Source organism: Schistocerca piceifrons, chromosome 2 (assembly GCF_021461385.2).
Source record: "Schistocerca piceifrons isolate TAMUIC-IGC-003096 chromosome 2, iqSchPice1.1, whole genome shotgun sequence".
Lineage (NCBI taxonomy): Eukaryota > Metazoa > Arthropoda > Insecta > Orthoptera > Acrididae > Schistocerca > Schistocerca piceifrons.
This window is the reverse complement of record NC_060139.1, coordinates 1,026,218,136-1,026,226,341: the sequence shown is the minus strand read 5'-3', so window position 1 is coordinate 1,026,226,341 and position 8,206 is coordinate 1,026,218,136.

The following is an 8,206-nucleotide window of genomic DNA, read 5'->3' as shown; positions in this document are numbered from 1 at the left end:
GGCTTTTTGTATTCAATCCCTATGCAATTACTGTTTTTCGTCGTCAATCTTAATATCTAAGGGTTACAGTAAACGTGCCAAGGTGCATTGGAATCTACTACCGGCCTCCCAGGAAAGACTTCAAGGACAGACCGTTTTAAGCGTAACTCGCCCTCTTCAGAATTCGGCATTGTGAATTTTGTATTCAATCTCAACGCAATTTCTGTGTTTCATCGTCAATGTGCAGGTCCAAGGGACACAGTAACCCGCCGTGGTGCATCGGAATCTTCTACTGGACTTTCAGGAAAGATTCAAAGCACAGACCGTATGAAGCGTTACGCCCCTGGACTAAAGTCGGCATTGTGGCTTTGGTATTCAATCTCGATGCAATTTCTGTGTTCCATCATCAATGTGAATGTTCAAAGGTAACAGTAAACGTGCCATGGTGCATTGGAATCTACTAAGAACCTCCCAGGAAAGGTTACAGGCACAGACCGTTTAAGCGTTCCTCGCCCTCCTCAGAATTCGGCATTGTGGCTTTTGTATTCAATCTCAACGCAATTTCTGTGTTTGATCGTCAATGTGATGGTCCAAGGGTTACAGTAAACTTGCCGTGGTCCATCGGAATCTTCTACTGGACTTTCAGGAAAGATTCAAAGCACAGACCAAATGAAGCGTTACGCCCCTGGACAGAAGTCTGCATTGTAGCTTTTGTATTCAATCCCGATGCAACTTCTGTGTTTCATCGTGAATGTGAATGTCCACAAGTTACAGTAAACATGCCATGGTGCATTGGAATCTACTACCAACTCCCAGGAAAGGTTACAATCACAGACCGTTTTAAGCGTTACTCGCCCTCCTCAGAATACGGCATTGTGAATTTTGTATTCAATCTCAACGCAAATTCTGTGTTTCATCGTCAATGTGAAGGTCCAAGGGTTACAGTAAACCTGCCGTGGTGCATCGGAATCTTCTACTGGACTTTCAGGAAAGATTCATAGCACAGACCGAATTAAGCGTTACGCCAATGGACAGAAATCGGCATGGTGCATTTTGTATTGAATCCCGATGGATTTCCTGTGTTACATCGTCAATCTGAGGGCCCGTTGGTTGGGGTAAACCTGCTTTGGTGCATCGCAATCTAATACTCGTCTTCCAGAAATAGTTCCAACACAGACTGTTAGAAGCGTTTCTCTCCCTGGACGGAGGTGTGCATTATGCCTCTTGTATTTATTCCTACTGTAATTTCAGTGTTTCATCGTCAATATGAAAGTCGAAGGGTTCCAGTAAACCTGCCGTGGTGCATCGGAATCTTCTACTGGACTTTCAGGAAAGATTCAAATCGCAGACCGTATGAAGCATTACGCCCCTGGACAGAAGTCTGCATTGTGGCTTTTGTATTCAGTCCTGATGCAATTTCTGTGTTTCATCATGAATGTGAATGTCCACGGGTTACAGTAAATGTGCAATGGTGCATTGGAATCTACTACCGGCCTCCCAGGAAAGTTCACAAGCACAGACCGTTTTAAGCGTTACTCGCCCTCCTCAGAATTCGGCATTGTGAATTTTGTATTCAATCTCAACGCAATTTCTGTGTTTCATCGTGAATGTGAATGTCCACGGGTTACAGTAAACGTGCCATGGTGCATTGGAATATACTACCGGCGTCCCAGGAAAGGTTACAAGCACAGACCGTTTAAAGCGTTACTCGCCCTCCTCAGAATTCGGCATTGTCGCATTTGTAGTCAATATCATCGCAATTTCTGTCCTTCATCGTCAGTGTGAAGGTCCAAGGGTTACCGTAAACCTGCCGTGGTGCACCGGAACCTTTTACTGGACTTTCAGGAATGATCCAAAGCACAGACCGAATGACACGTTACGCCCCTGGACTAAAGTCTGCATTGTGGCTTTTGTGTTCAATCCCGATGCAATTACTGTTTTTCGTCGTCAATCTGAATATCTAAGGGTTACAGTAAACGTGCCGTGGTGCATTGGAATCTACTACCGGCCTCCCAGGAGAGACTACAAGGACAGACCGTTTTAAGCGTAACTCGCCCTCTTCAGAATTCGGCATTGTGAATTTTGTATTCAATTTCAACGCAATTTCTGTGTTTCATCGTCAATGTGAAGGTCCAAGGGACTCAGTAACCTGCTGTGGTGCATCGGAATCTTCTACTGGACTTTCAGGAGAGATTCAAAATACAGACTGAATGAAGCGTTACGCCCCTGGACAGAATTCTGCATTGTAGCTTTTGTATTCAATCCCGATGCAACTTCTGTGTTTCATCGTGAATGTGAATGTCCACGGGTTACAGTAAACAATCCATAGTGCATTGGAATCCACTACCAACTCCCAGGAAAGGTTACAAGAACAGACCGTTTTAAGCGTTACTCGCCCACCTCAGAATTCGGCATTGTGAATTTTGTATTCAATCTCACCGCAATTTCTGTGTTTCATCGTCAATGTGAAGGTCTAAGGGTTACAGTAAACCTGCCGTGGTAGATCGGAATCTTCTACTGGACTTTCAGGAAAGATTCAAAGCACAGACCGAATTAAACGTTATGCCCCCAGAGAGAAATCGGCATTGTGCATTTTGTATTGAGTCCCGATGGAATTTCTGTGTTACATCGTCAATGTGAGGGCTCATTGGTTGGGGTAAACCTGCTTTGGTGCATCGCAATATAATACTCGTCTTCATGAATGGTTCCAACACGGAATGTTAGAAGCGTTTCTCTCCCTGGACGGAAGTGTGCATTGTGCCTCTTGTATTCAATCCTATTGTAATTTCTGTGTTTCATCGTCAATATGAAAGTCGAAGGGTTACAGTAAACCTGCCATGGTGCATCGGAATCTTCTACTCGACTTTCAGGAAAGATTCAAATCACAGACCGTATGGAGCATTACGCCCCTGGACAGAAGTCTGCTTTGTGGCTTTTGTATTCAATCCCGATGCAATTTCTGTGTTTCATCGTGAATGTGAATGTCCACGGCTTACAGTAAATGTGCAATGGTGCATTGGAATCTACTACCGGCCACCCAGGAAAGTTTACAAGCACAGACCGTTTTAAGCGTTACTCGCCCTCCTCAGAATTCGGCATTGTGAATTTTGTATTCAATCTCAACGCAATTTCTGTGTTTCATCGTGAATGTGAATGTCCACGGGTTACAGTAAACGTGCAATGGTGTATTGGAATCTTCTACCGGCCTCCCAGGAAAGGCTACAATCACAGACCGTTTTAAGCGTTACTCGCCCTCCTCAGAATACGGCATTGTTAATTTTGTATTCAATCTCAACGCAATTTCTGTGTTTCATCGTGAATGTGCATGTCCACGGGTTACAGTAAACGTGCCATGGTGCATTTGAATCTACTACCGGCCTCCCAGGAAAGGTTACAAGCACAGACCGTTTAAAGCGTTACTCGCCCTCCTCAGAATTCGGCATTGTCGCTTTTGTAGTCAATATCATCGCAATTTCTGTCCTTCATCGTCAGTGTGAAGGTCCAAGGGTTACCGTAAACCTGCCGTGGTGCACCAAACCTTTTACTGGATTCTCAGGAATGATCCAAAGCACAGACCGAATGACACGTTACGCCCCTGGACTGAAGTCTGCATTGTGGCTTTTGTATTCAATCCCGATGCAATTACTGTTTTTCGTCGTCAATCTGAATATCTAAGGGTTACAGTAAACGTGCCATGGTGCATTGGAATCTACTACCGGCCTCCCAGGAAAGACTACAAGGACAGACCGTTTTAAGCGTAACTCGCCCTCTTCAGAATTCGGCAGTGTGAATTTTGTATTCAATCTCAACGCAATTTCTGTGTTTCATCGTCAATGTGAAGGTCCAAGGGACACGGTAACCTGCCGTGGTGCATCGGAATCTTCTACTGGACTTTCAGGAAAGATTCAAATCACAGACCGTATGAAGCGTTACGCCCCTGGATTAAAGTCGGCATTGTGGCTTTTGTATTCAATCTCGATGCAATTTCTGTGTTCCATCATCAATGTGAATGTTCAAGGGTTACAGTAAACGTGCCATGGTGCATTGGAATCTACTAAGAACCTCCCAGGAAAGGTTACAAGCAAAGTCCGTTTAAGCGTTACTCGCCCTCCTCAGAATTCGGCATTGTGGCTTTTGTATTCAATCTGAACGCAATTTCTGTGTTTGATCGTCAATGTGATGGTCCAAGGGTTACAGTAAACCTGCCGTGGTCCATCGGAATCTTCTACTGGGCTTTCAGGAAAGATTCAAAGTACAGACCGAATGAAGCGTTACGCCCCTGGACAGAGGTCTGCATTGTAGCTTCTGTATTCAATCCCGATGCAACTTCTGTGTTTCATCGTGAATGTGAATGTCCACGGGTTACAGTAAACATGCCATGGTGCATTGGAATCTACTACCAACTCCCAGGAAAGGTTACAATCACAGACCGTTTTAAGCGTTACTCGCCCTCCTCAGAAAACGGCATTGTGAATTTTGTACTTAATCTCAACGCAATTTCTGTGTTTCATCGTGAATGTGAATGTCCACGGGTTACAGTAAACGTGCCTTGGTGTATTGGAATCTTCTACCGGCCTCCCAGGAAAGGCTACAATCACAGACCATTTTAAGCGTTACTCGCCCTCCTCAGAATACGGCATTGTGAATTTTGCATACAATCTCAACGCAATTTCTGTGTTTCATCACCAATGTGAATGTCCACGGGTTTCAGTAATCGTGCCATAGTGCATTGGATTGTACTACCAGCCTTCCAGGAAAAGTTACAATCACAGACCATTATAAGCGTTAATTGCCCCCTTCAGAATTCGGCATTGTGAATTTTCTATTCAATCTCAACGCGATTTCTGTGTTTCATCGTCAGTGTGAAAGTCCAAGGGTTGCAGTAAACCTGCAGTGATGAATCGGAATCTTCTACTGGACTTTCAGGAAAGATTCGAAGCACAGACCGAATGATGCCTTACACCCCTGGACAGAAGTCTGCATTGGGGTTTTTGTTTTCAATCCCGATGCAATTTCTGTGTTTCATCGTCAATGTGAATGTCCACAGGTTAGAGTAAACGTGCCAAGGTGCATTGGAATTTACTACCGGCCTCCCACGAAAGGTTACAATCACAGACCGTTTTAAGCCTTACTCGCACTCCTCAGAATTCGGCATTGTGTCTTTTTTATTCAATCTCAACGCTATTTCTGTGCCTCATCGCCAATGTGAAGGTCCAAAGGTTACAGTAAACCTGCCGTGGTGCATCGGGATCTTCTACTGGACTTTCAGGAAAGATTCAAAGCACAGACTGAATGAAGCGTTACTCCCCTGGACTGAAGTTTTCATTGTGGCTTTGGTATTCAATCCCATTGCAAATTCTGTGTCTCATTGTCAATGTGAATGTCCCTGGGTTACAGAAAACATGCCTTGGTGCATTGGAATCTTCTACCGGCCTCCCAGGAAAGTTTACAAGCACAGACCGTTTAGGGCGTTACTCGCCCTCCTCAGAATTCGGCATTGTGAATTCTGTATTCAATCTCAACGCAATTTCTGTGTTTCATCGTCAATGTGAAGGTCCAAGGGTTACAGTAAACCTGCCGTGGTGCATCGGAATCTTCTACTGGACTTTCAGGAAAGATTCAACGCACAGACCGAATGAAGCGTTTCGCCCCTGGACAGAAGTCAGCATTCTGGCTTTTGTATTCAATACCGATGCAATTTCTGTGTTTCATCGACAATGTGAAGGTACAAGCGTTACAGTAAACCTGTGTGGTGCATCAGAATCTTCTACTGGACTTTCAGGAAAGATTCAAAGCACACATCGAATGAAGCGTTACGCCCCTGGACAGAAGTCTGCATTGTGGCTTTTGTATTCTATCAGGATGGAACTTCTGTGTTTCATCGTCAATGTGAATGTCCAAGGGCTACAGTAAACGTGCCATGGTGCATTGGAATCTACTACCGGCCTCCCAGGAAAGTTTACAAGCACAGACCGTTTAGAGCGTTACTCGCCCTCCTCAGAATACGGCATTGTTAATTTTGTATTCAATCACAACGCAATTTCTGTGTTTCATCATGAATGTGAATGTCCACGGGTTACAGAATACGTGCCATGGTGCATTGGAATCTACTACCGGCCTCCCACGAATGGTTACAATCACAGACCGTTTTAAGCGTTACTCGCCCTCTTGAGAATACGGCATTGTGAATTTTGCATTCAATCTCAACGCAATTTCTGTGTTTCATCGTGAATGTGAATGTCCACGGGTTACAGTAAACGTGCTATGGTGCATTGGAATCAACTGCCTGCCTCCCAGGAGAGGTTACAAGCACAGACCGTTTAAAGCGTTACTCGCCCTCCTCAGAATTCGGCATTGTGAGTAGTGTATTCAATCTCAATGCAATTTCTGTGTTTCATCGTCAATGTGAAGGTCCAAGGGACACAGTAACCTGCTGTGGTGCATCGGAATTTTCTACTGGAATTTCAGGAGAGATTCAAAGTACAGACTGAATGAAGCGTTACGCCCCTGGACAGAAGTCTGCATTGTAGCTTTTGTATTCAATCCCGATGCAACTTCTGTGTTTCATCGCGAATGTGAGTGTCCACGGCTTACAGTATACGTGCAGTGGTGCATTGGAATCTACTACCGGCCACCCAGGATAGTTTACAAGCACAGACCGTTATAAGCGTTACTCGCCCTTCTCAGAATTCGGCATTGTGAATTTTGCATTCAATCTCAACGCAATTTCTGTGTTTCATCGTGAATGTGAATGTCCACGGGTTACAGTAAACGTGCTATGGTGCATTGGAATCTACTACCGGCCTCCCAGGAAAGGTTACAAGCACAGACCGTTTTAAGCGTTACGCGCCCTCCTCAGAATTCGGCATTGTGAGTAGTGTATTCAATCTCAATGCAATTTCTGTGTTTCATCGTCAATGTGAAGGTCCAAGGAACACAGTAACCTGCTGTGGTGCATCGGAATTTTCTACTGGAATTTCAGGAGAGATTCAAAGTACAGACTGAATGAAGCGTTACGCCCCTGGACAGAAGTCTGCATTGTAGCTTTTGTATTCAATCCCGATGCAACTTCTGTGTTTCATCGTGAATGTGAATGTCCACGGCTTACAGTATACGTGCAGTGGTGCATTGGAATCTACTACCGGCCACCCAGGATAGTTTACAAGCACAGACCGTTATAAGCGTTACTCGCCCTTCTCAGAATTCGGCATTGTGAATTTTGTATTCAATCTCAACGCAATTTCTGTGTTTCATCGTGAATGTGAATGTCCACGGGTTACAGTAAACGTTCAATGGTGTATTGGAATCTTCTACCGGCCTCCCAGGAAAGGCTACAATCACAGACCGTTTTAAGCGTTACTCGCCCTCCTCAGAATACGGCATTGTTAATTTTGTATTCAATCTCAACGCAATTTCTGTGTTTCATCGTGAATGTGAATGTCCACGGGTTACAGTAAACGTGCCATGGTGCATTGGAATGTACTACCGGCCTCCCAGGAAAGGTTACAAGCACATACCGTTTAAAGCGTTACTCGCCCTCCTCAGAAGTCGGCATTGTCGCTTTTGTAGTCAATATCATCGCAATTTCTGTCCTTCATAGTCAGTGTGAAGGTCCAAGGGTTACCGTAAACCTGCCGTGGTGCACCGGAACCTTTTACTGGATTTTCAGGAATGATCCAAAGCATAGACCGAATGACACGTTACGCCCCTGGAATGAAGTCTGCATTGTGGCTTTTGTATTCAATCCCGATGCAATTACTGTTTTTCGTCGTCAATCTGAATATATAAGGGTTACAGTAAACGTGCCATGTTGCATTGGAATCTACTACCGGCCTCCCAGGAAAGACTACAAGGACAGACCGTTTTAAGCGTAACTCGCCCTCTTCAGAATTCGTCATTGTGAATTTTGTATACAATCTCAACGCAATTTCTGTGTTTCATCGTCAATGTGAAGGTCCAAGGGACACAGTAACCTGCCGTGGTGCATCGGAATCTTCTACTGGACTTTCAGGAAAGATTCAAAGCACAGACCGTATAAAGCGTTACGCCCCTGGACTGAAGTCGGCATTGTGGCTTTTGTATTCAATCTCGATACAATTTCTGTGTTCCATCATCAATGTGAATGTTCAAGGGTTACAGTAAACGTGCCATGTGCATTGGAATCTACTACCGGCCTCCCAGGAAAGACTACAAGGACAGACCGTTTTAAGCGTAAATCGCCCTCTTC